Source organism: Salmo salar, chromosome ssa22 (assembly GCF_905237065.1).
Source record: "Salmo salar chromosome ssa22, Ssal_v3.1, whole genome shotgun sequence".
NCBI lineage: Eukaryota > Metazoa > Chordata > Actinopteri > Salmoniformes > Salmonidae > Salmo > Salmo salar.
The window spans coordinates 1,611,025-1,631,524 of record NC_059463.1 but is presented as its reverse complement, the minus strand read 5'-3'; the positions used below and the strand labels follow the sequence as shown (position 1 = coordinate 1,631,524).

At 42.8% G+C, this 20,500-nt stretch overlaps 1 protein-coding gene across 16 annotated transcripts in view; it reads right to left on the bottom strand.

Moving 5' to 3' along the window:
- LOC106582631 (receptor-type tyrosine-protein phosphatase T) overlaps window positions 1-20,500 on the bottom strand; it is a 591,582-nt gene that overhangs the window by 459,507 nt on the left and 111,575 nt on the right. The gene's annotated exons all lie outside the window — the stretch shown is intronic.

Here is a 20,500-nt window from a genome sequence, read left to right as displayed (position 1 = left end):
TTTTGTGTTTTTGAGCTGCTTTAATGCATGGATCGATTGATGCAAAGCTCGCTTTCAGATTTGAATCAAATTTGTAAAATTGCATAAGCCAAGTACTAAACACTCATTGGCGGCTAATGACTTGCCTGTGTACTGAATGGGAAAATCAGAGCACAAGAAAAAGGTTCATATTCCATTAAAATGAGAGGGGAGTTTGTGTCAGTGGCCTTTTGTTAGACACATTTTTTATTTTGTTCCATTCTGGAAGGTCCCAAACATTGAGCTCTTTGTGGTCAATAAATCCAAGTCTCACTGCTGAGATTGAGGCTGTCCTAATATGGACACCATACAAAACAAATAACTTTTCACTCTCCATATCAAAAGTGTCAAACAACCACTCGCGGTATCATGTCTCTCTCGGTACTGATATTTTCTGACACAGAGGGGGCGAGAAAAACAAGCCAAGCCCTTCATCTCCTCTAATTAACGTTGCCTACCAATTTGATACATTATTGATAAGTTGCCCACAACAGATAAGTAACAGTTTGGATGATCAGTTAAAGCTCCTGCTACAACCTGCACCCACATCTGCTCCTAGGAGAGGAGCTAGCATAAAAACGGGGGCTTTTCATCTCTAAGGCTATTAGACAGTGAGATGTAATGGGAAAGTTTTTCAGCAGCTGCGTTTCTTTAGGCTCTCTGTCGAGATGTTGTTTATAAAATTGAGTTTCACATGTAGCACTTTCATCAGTAAGGTTTTAATGAACAGAGAGGCATGTTAGAGTGTGTTCACAGTCTACATTCAAAGAGGACATTGTTTACACCCAAAAAATTGACTGAAAAGATGTGTTCGCACCTCAGGATTTGAGAATCATGGCGCTGCAATTAATATTGCTGTCAGATTACGATTGTACTGTAAATAATTAAATGAATATTTTTGCAATTTTGGGAGGTTACGTAGTGAGGTTGCTAGCTTATGATGACACGATCAGCAAAGAGGTCTTTGGAAATATCTGTTTTGAAATGTTCTTGTGGTAGAAAAGGTAAAGAAAATGAAAAGTAGGCAACTGTACATTTAAATGTGAGTGATGATCAAATGTTGAATTTCTTACTGTAACCTTTACATATCTCTTTTTGGACAGATTTTCTTCCGGGCTAATTTGGTTAAGTGTTTTCTGTATACATCTTGTGATCATACTCAACCAATTCAGGGCCCAAGACCCTCTACCAATTCTAAAACACTCCAGTCTTTCATCCATTTCTGAGCCCCAATTGGACCCTTTGGATCATTATAACCTTACATTTAAGACCACTGTAATCCAAACTGACAGGACCTACCATGTCATACACCAATGGGGGGCTAACTCAGCTAAAGCGTCTGTTTTCTGTTCACTTAGACAAGATCTTCGTTAGCTCCCATTAAATTTACTGTCATCATCTAAGATTTAATTACAGTGTTTACTAACATATGCATTTTTTCGGTATTTTCCCTCCCTGGCGGCATTTCCAAGCTAGGCAGGCTAATATACGGCTCAGATGCTAAAGCTATTATTTCCACACCAGTAAGCATGCATAATAGCCAAATATAATCTTTCATTAATTTAGCAATAAACTGAGATACAGAATATCAGGACAGTGTTTTGTCATGTAAAATGTGTCTCTCAATTTTGGACAAATGTGATCTAACAAATGCCATGCAGCCATATTCTTAGTTTCATTAGAGAATGCATGACTCAATAGGACCAATGTTTGTAGTCTTTTTTTCCGCTTGAGTGGAAACAACAAACAACTTGCCAATGGCCCCTCTCTAGTTCTCACTGTGTACCTGGAATGGCTCAGGAAAACACACACACACACAAGTCAATGGATTCAATCCGTTCGGACAGGATTGAGAACACAAGAGGGAGCAGGCTGATTGAATGCGTGAGATACATATATTGTACACACACATAGGCAGACTCGCTTTCACTCACACACACATCCCATTTGAAATAAATCCAGCTTCGCCAATAGCGCTGAATTAGACGAGAGAAGAAAGATGACAAGGCACAGAGCGCTTCTAATAACACACATGACTCATTCAATTTAGATGCTCCCCTCAACCCCTACTAATTCTACATTTTCCATACACACTTTAACCTTGGCAGCTCACTCCACACAATCCATTTCCCCAAGCCAATCTATCCCCATCCATCACCTTGTGGAGAGGGGGAAAAAAAGGCTGTAGGTAGGATAGGTACCAGGCATCGGACAGAGGCTCTCCAAGCTCAATCAGGTCAGAGCTGGGTCATGTTCGGTGTTCATGCACCAAACGGAAGAAGATGGGGAGAAACTACCTGGACTTGTCCAATAAGAAATGCTAGAGGATACAGTTGCCTGGAAATGGAATCTGTCAACGGCTCTACAATAAGCATGCTGGGTTCATGAGCGGTCAGTGACAGGCTTCAGGGACAGTAAGTAAATCTCTGGATACATACATACAATATTGACAGAACATAATGAACTGTTAATGAGACAATGCTTCTTGGTTTTACGTCTCTCTTCAGGCTTTGAAAGGCTCCCTGTAGTGGCTTCCTTTCCTCTTTACCATAGCCACTGCCCAAGCCTGAAGCGGGGTTGTTTGGTACGCATACAGTCCACACTCAAGGTTTCCAAAAGGCCAAACATTCAATGTGATCCAGGGATATGGTGCAACAAAAATGTTTATTCTTCTTATATCTAACAGGAAAATGAATATCCAATCAACTTAAAACATAGGTTACTTGATATGGAAAATACACAATATGACCTGTCTGTATGTCTGTATGTCTGTATGGTCAAAAAACTATACCGCTCCCGCGTCTAGCAAGGACTCCTCCCCCCAAAGGCCCAACTTCCTGCTTTTATCTTAACACACTTACTGCAGTACAATGAATGGGCAAGAGGGGGGGGACAAAACTAAGTTACACTAACAACAAATGAATACATCTCAAACAGGTAAATATAAATCATAAAGGTACGTACCTAATATTTCATCATATACATTCATATTTACACAAATATACATGGAGCTCTGAATGTTCTGTCTTTTATACAAATATGTCTAAATAGGCTCTAACATACCGGCCCCTAATTGTTGACTGCACTGAATGGACAACAATTACTTAATATTCAAACGTAGAGCCAATACACAAAACATTCTATACCAGAGCACTATTACAGTTCATAGCTATATACAAATATACAAGGTGCCATATAGGAAAATAGTCCGTAGATCTCAGTCTGAGTTGAAGTGTTCAGGTGTTCAACTTCCAAAAATGTCAAGAGTATGACGTCCAAAAAATATATGACTACGACATCAAAGAATGTAAGAGTACAACATCAACGAATCAGAGGTGCACGTGATTCAAAGATGGAGCACTGTGTATGTGTGTGTGTGTGTGTGTGTGTGTGTGTGTGTCTCACTACGCTGCCTCCAGGAGCAGACAGAGTTTATTGATAGGTCTCTGTAAGATATTGGTCTTGGTCTTAACCAAGACGCTCCGGACAAGACCTTTGGCCCCTGGCAAAGCCTCCACCACACGCCCCATTAGCCAAGAGTTCCTAGGGGCGGTGTCGTCGACGATGACCACAAGGTCACCAGGACTGAAGTTTCTCTTAGTTTTGTTCCACTTGTTCCGTTCCTGCATAAGTGGAAGATACTCCCTGATCCATCTCTTCCAGAAGAGGTCAGTAATATATTGTACTTGCTTCCATCTCCTTCGTGAGTATAGGTCGCTTCTCTGGAATAGTCCTGGTGGCAGGACTGGCTTTGCTTTCAGATGAAGCAGATGGTTCAGAGTCAGGGGTTCTAGATCATTAGGGTCATTTGTTACAGTTGTGATTGGTCTGTCGTTCATGATTGCCTCAACTTCACACAAGGCTGTCTGCAAAGCCTCATCATCCAGTACTTGCTCTTTAAGGACTGAATAGAGGATATTTTTTACTAGTCTGATCAACCTCTCCCATACCCCGCCATGGTGGGCTCCAGAGGGAGGTTTGAATGACCATGTCACTCCTTCCTTCAGTAATTCATTTTGAATCTTGTTGTGATCCAGCTCTTTCAGAGCTTCTCCGAGCTCTCTGTGTGTTCCAACAAAGTTGGTGCCATTGTCTGTTCTGATACTTGTGACTGGGCCCCTTCGACAGATGAACCTGCGCAGGGCATTGATGCAGGAATCAGTATCCAGATAACTAGCAACTTCTAGATGGACAGCTCGACTCACAAGGCAAGTAAAGATCACACCATACCGCTTCACATGAACGCGGCCTCGCTTCACCTCTATGGGGCCGAAGTAATCTATGCCCACATGGGTGAAAGGCGGCAAATCAGGTGACACCCGATCTTGTGGAAGGTCGGCCATCTTCTGTTCTCCAGCTCTAGCTTGCATCCGCCTGCAGAAGACACAGCTCTTAACCTCTATGGGCTAGGTGGGACGCTAGCGTGCCACCCGTGGTGCACTCCATCAACAGCAGGTGCATTTCAAGAGCGGCAAATTTGAATCCAAATAAATGTCAAAATTCAAATTTTTCAAACATACAACTATTTTACACCCTTTGAAAGATAAACATCTCCTTAATCTAACCACGTTTTACGATTTCAAAAAGGTTTTACGGCGAAAGCATAAATTTAGAGTATGTTAGGACAGTACATTTACAAGAGTTGTGTGTAATGTTTTGTCAAGTCAAAGACAGGGTCACCAAAACCATAAAACCAGCTAAAATGATGCACTAACCTTTTACAATCTCCATCAGATGACACTCCTAGGACATTATGTTAGACAATGCATGCATTTTTAGTTCTATCAAGTTCATATTTATATCCAAAAACAGCGTTTTACTATGACATTGATGTTGAGGAAATCGTTTCCCTCCAATAACCGGCAGTCAAGTCAGCGTCACAAATTAAATAATTAAAATTAGAAAACATTGGTAAAATATTATATTGTCATTTAAAGAATTATAGATTTACATCTCTTGAACGCAATCAACTTGCCAGATTTAAAAATAACCTTACTGGGAAATCACACTTTGCAATAATCTGAGCACTGCGCCCAGAAAAATACGGCGTTGCGATACAGACTAGACGTCATGTTGGGGAGATCTAAAATCGAAAATACTATGTAAATAATCCATTACCTTTGATTCTCTTCATCAGATGTCACTTCCAGGTATCACAGGTCCATAACGAATGTAGTTTTGTTCAAAAAAAGCTCATCATTTATGTCCAAAAATCTCCGTCTTGTTAGCACATGATCTAAGCCAGCCGGACTTCTCGTCATGAACGAGGGGAAAAAATATATTTCCGTTCGTTCAAACATGTCAAACGTTGTATAGCATAAATCATTAGGGCCTTTTTAACCAGAACATGAATAATATTCAAGGTGGACGAATGTATACTCTTTTATAACGTATTGGAACGAGGGTACCCAACATGAACTCGCGCGCCAGGTGTCTAATGGGACATCATCGTTCCATGGCTCTTGTTCGGTCAGATCTCCCTCCAGAAGACTCAAAACACTTTGTAAAGGCTGGTGACATCTAGTGGAAGCAATAGGAAGTGCCAAAATATTCCTCAGCCCCTGTGTTTTTCAATGGGATAGGTTTAAAGTCAATACAACACATCAGGTATCCACTTCCTGTCAGAAAATGTCTCAGGGTTTTGCCTGCCAAATGAGTTCTGTTATACTCACAGACACCATTCAAACAGTTTTAGAAACTTTAGAGTGTTTTCTATCCATATATAATAAGTATATGCATATTCTAGTTACTGGGTAGGATTAGTAACCAGATTAAATCGGGTACATTTTTTTTATCCAGACGTGCAAATGCTGCCCCCTAGCCCTAACAGGTTAAGGATCTTCCTTGCTAAGGAGTTGGCACAGGGTATCCAATATCGCTGGCGAAGTCTAGAAAGCATGTGCCCTCTCCCAGAGTGGCCAACCTGCTCATGGATGTGGAGTAAGATCAGTCTGGAGATGTAGGAGTCTTTGGGTAGGATCATAGGATTCTTTAGTTCCGTAGGCATAGCAGCTTTGCTTAACCTTCCTCCCACTCTCAGAATGCCATTGTCAACAATTGGATGAAGCTTACAGATTGAGCCATTTCTCTTGGCACATTGTTTTCCTTTCACAACTAGTGCAATTTCTTGTTTATAGTGCTGTAGTTGCTCAAATCGAATGATGGCCTTTTCTGCTTCATCTAGGTCATCCACAGACAGACTTTCTTTTCCAAATGTCAGTTTGAACTTGTCAATTTGTTCCTTCAGTGAGTTTGTCAGAGTCTGATCTGAACCTGGATCAGTTTGTGTGAGAACTTTCCTTTTCTGGCTTAACTGTATAAGAAGTCTCTTCAGTTTCAGCATCCAGGCAACTGCTTTCTTCAAGCTGTTCCATGCTGAATAGTACTCGATCAGTTTGCTGGTCGGACTCTTTTCTTCCACACATGTACTGTTTACGATGACGTCTTTTCTCACCTCTGGATCATCTGAAGGGATGGAGCCAAGCTCCTCGGGGACTTCTGGCCATTGTGTTTCTGTTTTCTCCAGGAATTCTGGTCCTTTGCGCCATCTCTTTGAGTTCAGGAAAATTTCAACATGTAATCCTCTTGAAGCATCATCGGCTGGGTTGTGTTTGGAGTTCAAATACCTCCACTGTTTTGCTTTCGATAGGTCACGGATCATAGCAACCCTATTAGCCACAAAGGTATGGAATCTCTTGGTATCGTTGCGGATGTATTTTAGCACAGACTGGCTGTCTGTCCAGAAAGTTGACTCCTCAAGTTCAATCTGGAGCTCCAACCTTAACATCCTGTCCACTCTCACTGCCAATGTTGCTGCAGCAAGTTCCAGCCTGGGGATCGTCATCTGCTTGAGTGGAGTGACCCTTGATTTCCCCAGTATGAATGCAATGTGGACCTTTCCCATACCGTTTGTGAACCTAAGGTAGCTTGCCGTGCCATAACCTTGCTCACTTGCGTCACCGAAAAGATGTACTGTCATTCTGTACTCCTCCAATCTTTTGTTAGTGTCACCATCCGGCCACCATAGGAATCGCAGGAAGTCCAAGTCATCTTCGTGGACACGTACTTGATGGAACATTCCTTCGATGTCTGCCATCATGGCAATGTGCTCTTGCCGAAATCTTAGCAAGACTCCTATAAGCGTGTTTGCCAGGTCAGGGCCTTGAAGGAGTTCACTGTTAAGAGATGTACCTTTATAGGATGATGAACAGTCAAACACCACTCGTATTGTTCCTTTGCGCTTATGGTGAACGCCATGGTGTGGTATGTACCATACCTTGCCTTTCTCTCTGAGAAGCTGTTCTTGTGGTACCTTCTCGGCATAACCTTTTGTTATCATCTCTTCCATGAAGCCTTTGTACTCTGCAGCGTAACCTTCATCCTTCTTAAACTTCCTTATGATATTTAGAGCCCGCTGCTTTGCCATGTCACGATTGTTCGGCAGGACTACCTGTTTGTTGCGAAAGGGCAACGGTAAGTAATAGTGATGGTCTTTGAGGGTTATGGAGCTTGATACTATCTCCATAAACTTACGATCCTCAGCTGACATCTCACTCTTCTCTTCATACTCTCTCTCAGGGAAGTCATGGTTGTATTGATTTACAAGAAGAACCCCCAGGTCGGCCATTGAGATACGATTGGCCATCACCGTAGGACATCCAGATTCTTCTGCCATGGTACAATTGTTAAGAGGACCGTTCATCACCCATCCAAAGATGGTTTTCACTGCATACGGTCCGTTGCCTTGGCTATTTATGATTTGCCAGGGTTCCATTGCCTTTGGAGCATTTACGCCAATCAGGAGTTCGACGTCGGCATCAATTTCCTTCAACTGAACCCCTTTCAGGTATGGCCACCTTTTGAGATCTTTCTGAGTGGGAATGTTCTCTCTTGTCACTGGGATCTTATTTTGGGTGTAGACCTTTAGTAATGCAAGAAATGTGTTGCCTTCCACGTTGCCAATCTCTAATCCAGATATCTCAAAGCTCTTGGTAGGACTCTCCTGCCCCATTGTGCGTAGCAGAATTTCAGTCTCACTGCATTTAGCATTCAGCTGCCTCATGAGTCTCTCCGTACAAAATGTTGCCGAGCTACCAGAATCGAGAAACGCATAGGTTAACACAGACTTGCTTCCATTTGCCACCTTTACTTGAACTGGCACAATTGCAAGTGCACAATCTGTACCGGCCCCGGTATCGTCACCAGCTTCCAGTGAGACAAGAGCACTGCTGACAGTCTCCTCCCGCTTTACTGCTACACCACTCATATCTGCCTTTTGAGATCTAAATCTCTCTCTTCCTTCAATGTGCAGGATAGTGGGGTGCTTTCTTTGACAGCTCTGACAGGTCATCCTTCTTTTACATTCTTTTCTTAAGTGTCCTCTCATCAAACAGCCAAAACAAAGGCCTTTTGATCTCAGAAACTCAACCTTGGATTCGTGTGGCTGTGCCTCCACCTGTTGGCAGTCGACCAATAAATGCTCTCCAGCACAAAATACGCATGAGGTACTGGGAGCGTCAGAAGGATAGGTGCCTGGTCTCCTTACTTTTAATGTTTGTTCTTTTAGAGGTTTTTCAGAGTCACAATCTGCCACTACAGCGGCAAAGCTGCTTCCCCTACTCTTGGACTTGAACTGCTGTTTAAAGTCAGCTTCTGTTCTGGTTTTTAAAAACTTTTTGTTGAACAGGGGATCTTGAATATCTCCATACAACGGATCCTGCAGTATTTTGGCCTGTTTTTCCATGAACGTCACAAGGTCACTGAACTGGGCCCTCAGGTGTCTTCTCTCTAAAATATCACATGCCGTAGACCTCCATTTTTCCCTTAGTTTGTAGGGAAGTTTTGACATGATCAACTTTATGTTGGAGGGAAGATTAAGCTCTTCCATGTTCTGTAGGTCTTGCATAGCATTACAGCAACCTCTAAGATAGAGTGCATAGCCACCCAGTCCCTTTCCATCATCCGGTTTGATGTTTGTCCAGTTCCAAGCTTTTTCCATGTAAGCAGTGGTGACTTTGATTTCATTGCCAAAGTGTTCCTTTAACAACCTCTTAGCCTCTGCATAGCCTCTTCTGGCTTCCATATGCAGACAACTACGTACCAGATCCTTGGGCTGACCAGTGGTGTACTGTTCCAGGTAATAGAGCCTATCCTGGTGACTGCTCGTCTTATCTTCTATACCATGTTCAAATGCACGCATGAATGGCCTAAAGTTTAGAGGATCACCGTCAAACATAGGTATCTTCCTAACAGGGAGTGTGGCCTGTTTGTGCTGTAGTACAAGGAGGTCAGCAATTTCATTCTGCCTTTGCATGACAGTAGAGAGGTTATCATGGCTGGCATTATCGCTGATACCTGCAGTGTTGATTCTGTGTTGATTGCTAGACCTTGCTGTTGGCTGCTGAAGGGTGTGGTTCATGACTGTTTTCTGAATAGGTTTTGATGGCTTTGTTGTCGGTTGTTGTAAAACCCTTTGTAGTGGGGTATTTGGAACTGCACCTAATGCAGCAAACTCAACAGGTGATGTTTCAGGTTCCACATAGACCTCAGGTACCTGGTTCTCAAAATAAGAGTTCATTCCATCTTCTTGGCTTAGTAAATGGGCTGCCACAGCATGGGATTGAGAAGTTGACTCAACACTCTCCAGGACCTTCAGTTTGGCATTATATGCTGCTATGTCCGTTTCCAGTGCCATTTTCTCCATCCTAACATTCAGTTGAGCTCTTTCCAGTTCCAGTGCATGCTTGTCCTGTAATGATGCTTGGCGAGCTAGTAGAGCTGCTCGTTCTGCCTCAGCTTTTAGGCGTGCAGACGACACTGAGGAAGCCGTCTTAGAATACTTTGTTTTACTTGATGTTTTTGACACATTGGAAATGCTGTCGTGTGGTTCAATGAGCGTTTGTGGCTCAACTTCAGCTTTTTTCCATATTTCCACCTCTTTCAGGAAATGTTCATAACTTCTCATTCTTGGTTGATAATAGTTCATGCTCTCCTGTTCTTGTTCCTCCTCTGTGACCAGCTCTAGCACAGATTCATGAGCATTCTTAAAGTCATTGAGAACAGCATCAAATGCTTCAAGACTCTCATTCACAGTTTCAATGTTTCCTCCATCAACAAGAAGGACTTTTATTTCATTCATTTTGCGTGTACACGCTCCAAGTTTGCCTCTCCGGGCTGCATATAGTGAATTTAAATGATCCTCTGCCCTCTCCAGTGGAGTCTTATTTGGGATTTCATCCTCCATCATTCACTTTTAGTTCACTCAATTTACAATGACACAGTTGTTGGTTTGATTGTTAAACGTAATGCCCCTTTAGACCTCCTTTAATGCTTTAAAACACAGTCATCCATTTCAGCATATTGACCCATTTTGAATTGAACATGTGCAAGTTCGGCATTTTAGTTGCATTTTAAACATTTCATCCCTTTATACGTTTTGTCCCTTTAATGAAGTTTGAACACGCAGTATCATTCGTTGCGTGGATGCATTGCATTTCCACGTTAGGCCAAATATTAGACATATGATTAGGTTACATTGTGCATAGGATCTCAGTGTTTCCCAAACTTAAACATCTTAATTGTTTTCACAGCGCTGTGTTTTGAATTCCATTCCCAAGTTTATCAAACATTCCAATTATAAGCACATTTGCGCTTCCATAATATGCATGATCAAACGATCGCATTGAACAGGGCAGCTCATTCATTCGCAGTGGTTACTCACGGCTGGCGAATTCTAGGAGTTCAAGTCCTTCCAAGCGAGCTGTCCTTATGGTACGAATGCAATTACAAATAGAATAATATCCAGTGTGTGTCCAAAACCGGAGATTTCCTTCCGATAGCAATCCTTCACTGAGTTTTTTGACTTGATTGTAGTGGCTTCCTTTCCTCTTTACCATAGCCACTGCCCAAGCCTGAAGCGGGGTTGTTTGGTACGCATACAGTCCACACTCAAGGTTTCCAAAAGGCCAAACATTCAATGTGATCCAGGGATATGGTGCAACAAAAATGTTTATTCTTCTTATATCTAACAGGAAAATGAATATCCAATCAACTTAAAACATAGGTTACTTGATATGGAAAATACACAATATGACCTGTCTGTATGGTCAAAAAACTATACCGCTCCCGCGTCTAGCAAGGACTCCTCCCCCCAAAGGCCCAACTTCCTGCTTTTATCTTAACACACTTACTGCAGTACAATGAATGGGCAAGAGGGGGGGGACAAAACTAAGTTACACTAACAACAAATGAATACATCTCAAACAGGTAAATATAAATCATAAAGGTACGTACCTAATATTTCATCATATACATTCATATTTACACAAATATACATGGAGCTCTGAATGTTCTGTCTTTTATACAAATATGTCTAAATAGGCTCTAACACTCCCTTTTCAAAGACAATAACGGTTAATATGAATGAAACATACTCTTTTGGAGATACATCTCAGTTCACAGTGTATCAATAAATAATTGTCACTTTCTTTACCATAACCTGGCTTAACTGGCCTCCAGGCCACATGGCTAGTGAACACAATCCTGGAAAGGGTTAATCCTGTATTGACCCAGTTCAATGATCTGAATGTATGACCTGTACTGTTGCGATACTATCTTCTCAGTAAATATGTTAGCATGACTCTCTGCCTCATCCATACAACTAACAAAGTCAACTGGTGTCAGAAGTGGGATCCAAACTCACTAACGTAACAAACACTACACGATGTCTAACCGTTTAAGAAGTTGTGTAGAACATACAAGCCCAGTAAAAATACTCTTCCTCCAAGACTTATGCAGGTTGTCAGTCGTTTTTTTATCCCTTCTCTGATTTTAGTATTTGCATACTAATCCCACTTCAGAATTGCTCGACTAAAATGGCAGCTTTGCATTAATGACTCTCTTTTCCTCTCCTGTGTGAGTCAGGTGGTGTGTCGTCATAGGGGGCCAGTCCTGATCCCCTAATTCCAGGGATTGGAAGAACAGACGATACGGAAGACCACAAGAAATCTGCCTGAAAAGCAAGCTTCTTTCGGCCTTTAATACACAACAAGGAAACCCGTCATTCTTTCAAACAAGAAATCCCTTACATAGCACTAGGCACAGGTATTATGCTTTTCTATGAATTTCCATGTTTCGGGGCCACAGGCGGGCAAAGGAAAATATGTGAAGGCAGAAATGGATATAGTGTGTTTGTGTGTGTACCTGTATGACTCTTCCCCACTGTCCTTGGGTCAGGCTGTACTTGTAGGGGGGAGAAGAACAGTGTGTGTCCTTGGATGCTCGTTATTGGGCCTTCTGCGAAACACAGTGGGGGTTTTATAGAGCCAAGCCAGCAGAAAGAACAGGCACAGGGGCCAGAGAGCTTCCCACTAGGTCACTCACCCACAGCCAATCAGAGCACAGGCTAAAGGATGTGGAAAAGCAGATGTTGTCTCTGTCACGTCCTGACCAGTAAAGGGGTTATTTGTTATTATAGTTTGGTCAGGACGTGGCAGGGGGTATTTGTTTAGAGTGTTTCGGGGTTTGTTGGGCTATGTGTTTAGGTAGAGGGGTGTTTGTTTAGAGTGTTCCGGGGTTTTTGGTTATGTTCTATGTTAGTATATTTCTATGTTCTGGTCTAGTCTTTTTAGTTCTATGTTTAGGGTTATTGGATGGACCTTCAATTGGAGGCAGCTGTTCCTCGTTGCCTCTGATTGAAGGTCCTATATAGAGGGGTGTTTTTGTAATGGGTTTTGTGGGAAGTTGTTTTTGCACTGCTGTGTTAGCATGCAATACTGTTCGTTCCTGGTTTGTTTTTTTGTAAGTGTTCTAATAAAAGTTAATATGAGCACTCAACCCGCTGCGCCTTGGTCCACTATATACGACGACCGTTACACTCTCTCACTCTGTCAGTGTCTTTTCCACCTTTTTCACTTGTATCCCTCTTTTCCTTTCTGTTTAGTCAGACTCAACAGAAATGATCCCCCCCAATAAAGGCTGTCTGTCCTTGCTCAGGCTGGTTAGAATTGACAGATGTTTTACCACAGCACCCCAGATCATAAAATGTACGAATACAAATAATGAGTTTATACAAAATGCATGCCCATGCCGTTTTCTCCTCTTAGAAAAATGATTACCTACGTGTAGTAAAGCACACTCTAGTATGTAACTATAAAAGTCTGTTTCTTGTGCTTTCATTGGGTAATAGATTTAAATAAATGTAGTCACACATACACTATATAATACAACAGTATGTGGGCAACCCTCAATTTAGTCGATTTGGCTATTTCAGCCACACCCATTGCTGACAGGTGTATAAAATCGAGCACACAGCCATGCAATTTCCATAGACAAACATTGGCAGTAAAATGGCCTTAGTGAAGAGCTCAGTGACTTTCAATGTGGCACTGTCCTAGGATGCTATCTTTCCAACAAGTCAGCTCGTCAAATTTCTGCCCTGCTAGAACTGCCCCGGTCAACTGTAAGTGCTGTTATTGTGAAGTGGAAACGTCTTGGAGCAACAACAGCTCAGCCTCAAAGTAGTGGTAGGCCACACAAGCTCACAGAACAGGACAACCGAGTGCTGAAGCGTGTAGCGTGTGTAAAACTGCCTCTGGAAGCAACATCAGCACAATAACTATTCGTCTGGAGCTTCATGAAATGGGTTTCAGGAGTTGACTACCTGCCCCAATGCATAGCGCCAACTGTAACGTTCGGAGGAGGAATAATGGACAGGGGCTGTTTTTCATGGTTCAAGCTAGGTCCTTTAGTTCCAGTGAAGGGAAATCTTAATGCTACAGCATAGAATGACATTCTAGACAATTCTGTGCTTCCAAATTTGTGGCAACAGTTTGGGGAAGGCCCTTTCCTGTTTTAGCATGACAATGCCCCGTGCACAAAGCGAGGTCCCTACAAAAATGTTTTTTCGAGATCGGTGTGGAATAACTTGACTGGCCTGCACAGAGCCCTGACCTAAACCCCATCGAACACCTTTGGGATGAATTGAAATGCCGACTGCAAGCCAGGCTAATGGCGCAACATCAGTGACCGACCTCACTAATGCTCTTGTGGCTGAATGGAAGCAAGTCCCCGCAGCAATGTTATAACATCTAGGGGAAATCCTTCGCAGAAGAGTGGAGGCTGTTATAGCAGCAAAGTTGGGACCAACTCCACATTAATGCCCATGATTTAATAAGGAGATATTCAATGAACAGGTGTCCACTTACTTTTGGTCATGTAGTGCATCACTACTATGCAAACACATACACCATGCAACAATTTGCACATTCTATGAAAAATATTATTCAGCCAAATTTTCTCCTCCAAGTATGAGTCCTTAAAAATTGCACCAATGTTGATTCTTTAAGCCCACCTTCTGTTACAGTAATGAGCTACAGTGTCTCTGTCACACTCTAAATGTTAGCGTCTGACTCCTCTTCACCCTGCGCCCTCAGAGATGAGCTGTCACTCAGCAAATTAGCTGCAGCAAATGCCTGTCACACCATGCCTGCCCATATCTCCTCAGCCACTTAAAAATAACTCTGTTCACAGCCCCATCACCACCACCCCCCCATACCCCCACATCCTCCTTTTACCCACTGCCACCACCCTGTCGCCCACGAGCTTGAAGAAGACGCGCGGTGGCATCAGAGGGATGCTAAAGCCTTGTTTAAGAGCTCAGAGCCCCAGCGGGTGAAGGGGTTAGCCCTGGGCTCATTACAGACCTCACACTCAGTCAATAAGATTTCGGCACAGCAGAGTGACTAACCTTGCCTCACCCAGGGCCCTCGCTAATGTGAATATATTGAATGCTAGGGCAATGTGGCAGGGGCTCCCGAGTGGCGAAGCAGTCTAAGGCATTGCATCTCAGTGCTCAGGGTATCACTACAGACCCTGGTTTGATTCCAGGCTGAATCACATCCCATAGGACGCCGCACAATTGGCCCATCATCGTTAGGGTTTGGCCGGGGTAGGCCGTCATTGTAAATAAGAATTTGTTCTTAACTGACTTGCCTAGTTAAATAAAGGTTAAATAAAATGTATCAGCCTCAGCTTCGCTGCAGTAGAGCCACTTATTAGCATTAGATTTGAATTTGTGTTTCATTAACTTCTAAAGAAAGTATGCTGACTTTACCATGAACTTTGAGAGCCCCTGGAGGTTTTATCCATTTTTCACCTTCTCTGTGGATGATTTTTGGAGGACTTACCTCAACTTTTCATTATTTTCTGGCTAGTTCCCTTTTGGTGACTTCTTTGAGCACCATAGCCCAGCTCTTATTTGTCTCTAGCAGGACGAGGCGTGACTCTCAAATGTCTCTGCACAGCCAAGGTACCCCTGGAATAAGCTGCGGCCCAGTGTAGTCCACTATGTCCCCTGTGCTACCCCCTCCCCCTCTCATTCATCCGTCTCTGGGGTTGTGGAGGCAGCTGAAAAGGGAGAGTCGCTTGGGGATCTATCCGGATGAATATGAATGAGAGCTCAGCTCCTTGGCAGCACACACACAGTCTCGGGGTCGCTTGAAACTGCCTGAGCTGTCTCCAGCTCTACAGTGTCAGTGGGAGGAAAAACCTGCCACCGTATCAGCTTGCTGTCTCCAAAGACAGGCCCTCGAATCCCCTTTCAGACTCACCAAGACTAGGGGGAGGGAGAGAGCGAGTGGGACAAAGGGAGAGAGAGAGTAAAAGAGAGAGAGAGAAAGGACTAGCTGAGCGAGAGAGAGAGAGAGAGAGAGATGGCTCAGTTAGAAGTTATGAGTGGCTATGATCGACCAGTCTGAAAAAAGCCATGTTTAAGCCTCGGAACGTGCTGTCAGATTTCCCCTTTAATGTACATTTGAACGCCTTAATATCCGGCAGCGATGGCTCTTTCTTTGCCAAGATGAAACTTTAGTCTTAAAGAGAAAATAAAAAAGGGACCTGGAGAATGTCAGTGGTGGTAGAGGATGTGTGTGTGTGTGTGTGTGTTTTTGTGTGTCTTTAGTGTGTGTGTATGTATTTGAACACGTCCAGCTAGGGTTCAGTCAGTGGTGCTACAGCCCCTAAGCAGGACTTGGTTTCAGCAACCTCCTTAATAATTGAGCTTTGTTGGCCTGCTAATCAATTAGCTAAATAATTCAGTATTCAGTGTACAGGAGAGGAGAGTTATAGTAAATAACAGCCATGGATCACCTCGCTGAGACGCAGTTTTCTGATTAATATGGTACGAATGGCACTGGTGTGGTCACTGCGGTATTGAATGTAAACATCCATCTCTTTTAGCGATGGAGTTACTGCATAGCATCTTACTCCACAGCACTAAAGCAGGAGTCCTCTCCTGAAAAGTCCACAGCATTTTATAGTTGCTATCTATTAGCAGCACTGAAGTCAGCAACTTCCAACAGGGTAGTAGTCATAGCTAGCAACTTACACAACACAACAAGCAGTAATTTCTAGTTCTCACATGTGTCCTATGTTGTTGTTTTCCAGATATTTGAATGCACAGACATATCGTGACGCAATCCTGAGGCCCATTGTCATGCTATTCATCCGCCACAGAAGCCCTAGCATTAAATATCTTCACATTTTACTCTGACACTACTGCCTAGCATCTTTTAAAACATTTTTTTTTTACATTTATTTAAATAGGCAAGTCCAAATTTACAATGACGGCCTACACAGGCCAAACCCTAACCCGGACGACGCAGGGCCAATTGTGCGCCACCCTATGGGACTCCCAATCACGGCCGGTTGTGATACAGCCTGGAATCAAACCAGGGTGTGTAGTGACACCTCTAGCACTGAGATGCAGTGCCTTAGACCACTTCGCCACTCGGGAGCCCAAATCTGTCCAGAACGTGTCTCTTAGAAAGGTGTAGAAATTGGGAATCCCTTGTTTTTAAAAATAAGACTCCAACTCCTAAACGGTAAACACTGGGATAAGGACACAAAACGATAGGTTATTGTACTGTATGCTGATTTTGATCCTCATGCCCCATTCGTCCTGTGATTGGCGGGATTACGGTGAAAATTGGGTCTCTAAGTAGCCGTTCTACCACTTACGGACTCTATACGGACTAAATAATTAAATAAACAGAGTCAAAGTGAACTAGTCCGATGGAGGTAGTGGGGCTGAGGCTGGAAGGATCTTGACAGGGACTGGCCCTGGGCGGCTGACCCCGGTGCAAGCTGAGGCTTGGGGAGGAGGGTGAAGAGCCTTGACTGGCCACGCTCTCAGGTCCTCATTAGAGCAGGCAGCAGGTACACCCCCTCTTCTATGGGATTCTTTCTTGGCTGTCACACTCTATCTTTCTCTCTCTCTCGCCACCTCTTGGACTGTTTCTCTCTCACTGTCTTTCTTTATCTCTCTCTTCTCCACTGGTCTAATGTGATTATCTGTCTCCTGCTATCTTTCTCCGCTCCCTCCTACTCAGTATCCTCTCTTTTGTCAATATCTCTCTTTCCCTCCCTCTCTTTTTTCCTTATTGATTTTTTTTATTTTACTTGACTCTTAGTCTCTTTCTCTACTTCCTCATCTGCTTCTCTTTTATTTTTCTGCACTTTTCATCCTCAATGTCTGAGCACTTGTAATATTTAAATACTGTCTGCATAACAACACTATTGTACAGATATAGGATTTTAATTTGATCACTCTTTTGTTGCTGAGAATTGTCCTGCCCAGCAGGAAATGCAAACTTGTAGTGTATTCAAGGTTTAAAAAGACTTATAACGTATGTAATTTCCCCTTTAAAATGTCAGACTTGATATTCCCGAACAGAAAATGTAGCAACATTTTTTTCCCATGAAATATAATCCACATAATATTTCACAATTCCTGTAGCTGCAGGATTATTTTCTTGCTGTAGCAAACTGGCTCAAATTCTGCTCTGAGTATACTTGGTATCCATGAGTTCATCTGACTCAGGGAAAGTAGATAAAGGGCTTCATTACCAAAATCCCAAAGTATCCCTTTAAAGATGGTTAGCAGTTAATTTGGCCTTCACCTCTCTCTGCAGCAACTGCACAATGATCCATGTAATTATTATCTACGATCGACGGCAGGTGGGGAAGGAGCAGTGCTTACACAAAAACAAACACACACGCACACACACTTATTCATAGTCATGTTCAATGTCACCCTCTGCAAATGCTTGCTTGAAAGACCATGAACTGGGAGACTCCCAAAAAGATTGGTGTAAAATCTTAAATCAGATGATGTTGTGTTCCAATATGGCAGCTGGTGTCACTTGACTCCAAATTCTGCCCTCACTGCTACTCTGCTCAAAGTGTGTATGTGTATGTGATAGTATGCAAGCAGGTTTGTGAGTGTGTACATTTATATGTGTATAGGGTATTTACAGTTGAAGTCGGAAGTTTACATTCACTTAGGTTGGAGTCATTAAAACTCATTTTTCAACCACTCCACAAATTTCTTGTTAACAAACTAGTTTTGGCAAGTTGGTTAAGACATCTACTTTGTGCATGACACAAGTAATTTTTCCAACATTTGTTTACAGACAAATTATTTCACTTAAAAATCACTGTATCACAATTCCAGTGGGTCAGAAGTTTACATACACTAAATTGACTGTGCCTTTAAACAGCTTGGACAATTCCAGAAAATGATGTCATGGCTTTAGAAGCTTCTGATAGGCTAATTTACATCATTTGAGTCAATTGGAGGTGTACCTACGAATGTATTTCAAGGCCTACCTTCAAACTCAGTGCCTCTTTGCTTGACATCATGGGAAAATCTAAAGAAATCAACCAAGACCTCAGAAAAAAAATTGTAGACCTCCACAAGTCTGGTTCATCCTTGGGAGCAATTTCCAAATACCTGAAGGTACCACGTTCAACTGTACAAACAATAGTACGCAAGTATAAACACCATGGGACCATGCAGCCGTCATGCCGCTCAGGAAGGAGACGCGCTCTGTCTCCTAGAGATGAACGTACTTTGGTGCGAAAAGTGCAAATCAATCCCAGAACAACAGCAAAGGACCTTGTGAAGATGCTGGAGGAAACAGGTACAAAAGTATCTATATCCACAGTAAAACGAGTCCTAATTCGACATAACCTGAAAGGCCGCTCAGCAAGGAAGAAGCCACTGCTCCAAAACCGGCATAAAAAAGCCAGACTGCGGTATGCAACTGCACATGGGGACAAAGATCGTACTTTTTAGAGAAATGTCCTCTGGTCTGATGAAACAAAAATAGAACTGTTTGGCCTTAATGACCATCATTATGTTTGGAGAAAAAAGGGGGAGGCGTGCAAGTCGAAGAACACCATCCCAACCATGAAGCACGGGGGTGGCAGCATCATGTTGTGCAGGTGCTTTGCTGCAGGAGGGACTGGTGCACTTCACAAAATAGATGGCAACATGTGGCAGGACAATTATGTGGATATATTGAAGCAACATCTCAAGACATCAGTCAGGAAGTTAAAGCTTGGTCGCAAATGGGTCTTCCAAATAGACAACGACCCCAAGCATACTTCCAAAGTTGTTTCAAAATGGTCAAGGTATTGTCAAGGTATTGGAGTGGCCATCACACAGCCCTGACCTCATTCCTATAGAAAATTTGTGGGCAGAACTGAAAAAGCTTGTTTGAGCAAGGAGGCCTACAAACCTGACTCAGTTACACCAGCTCTGTCAGGAGGAATGGGCCAAAATTCACCTAACTTATTGTGGGAAGCTTGTGGAAGGCTACACAAAACATTTGACCCAAGTTAAACAATTTAAAGGCAATGCTACCAAATACTAATTGAGTGTATGTAAACTTCTGACCCACTGGGAATGATGAAAGAAATAAAAGCTGAAATAAATCATTCTCTACTATTATTCTGACATTTAACATTCTTAAAATAAAGTGGTGATCCTAACTGACCTAAAACAGGGAATCTTTTACTAGGATTAAATGTCAGGAATTGTGAAAACTGAGTTTAAATGTATTTGGCTAAGGTGTATGTAAACTTCCGACTTCAACTGTATATTATGCGGCTTTCACAAGGGCCAGTGGACAGTAGTTAACACACCCAGATATATCAGGGTCAGAGAGGGACTCAATGGGGGTCCAGCAGCGCGATTAGTATGCAGGCTAGTACACCTCCCCTGGGTCTCGGCAGAGTGTGTGTTTGTATGTGTGTGTGTGTTAGTATGCCGCTGCATGTCTGTGTGTGTGTGTGTGTGTGTGTGTGTGTGTGTGTGTGTGTGTGTGTGTGTGTGTGTGTGTGTGTGAGTATGCCTCTCCATGTCTGTGTGTGTGTGACCTTCATGTAGAACCGTGTCTACAAACACTTAATTATCCTCCTACTACTCAGGTTGCCCATCTCGCCGTGAGACAGATGTGTCATGTGTTAGTCATGTAGCTGTGGAATAAACAAGCACTCACTCGCTCTCGCTGGAACAGGCTAATAGATATTTAGCATTTAGCTTTACTGTTTACCATTGACCCAGCTGTGCTGAAATTACATTTCATTGGCTGGGATAAAAGCAATTAAACCTGCTGCTAAGGCATCAATGTAAGTTCCA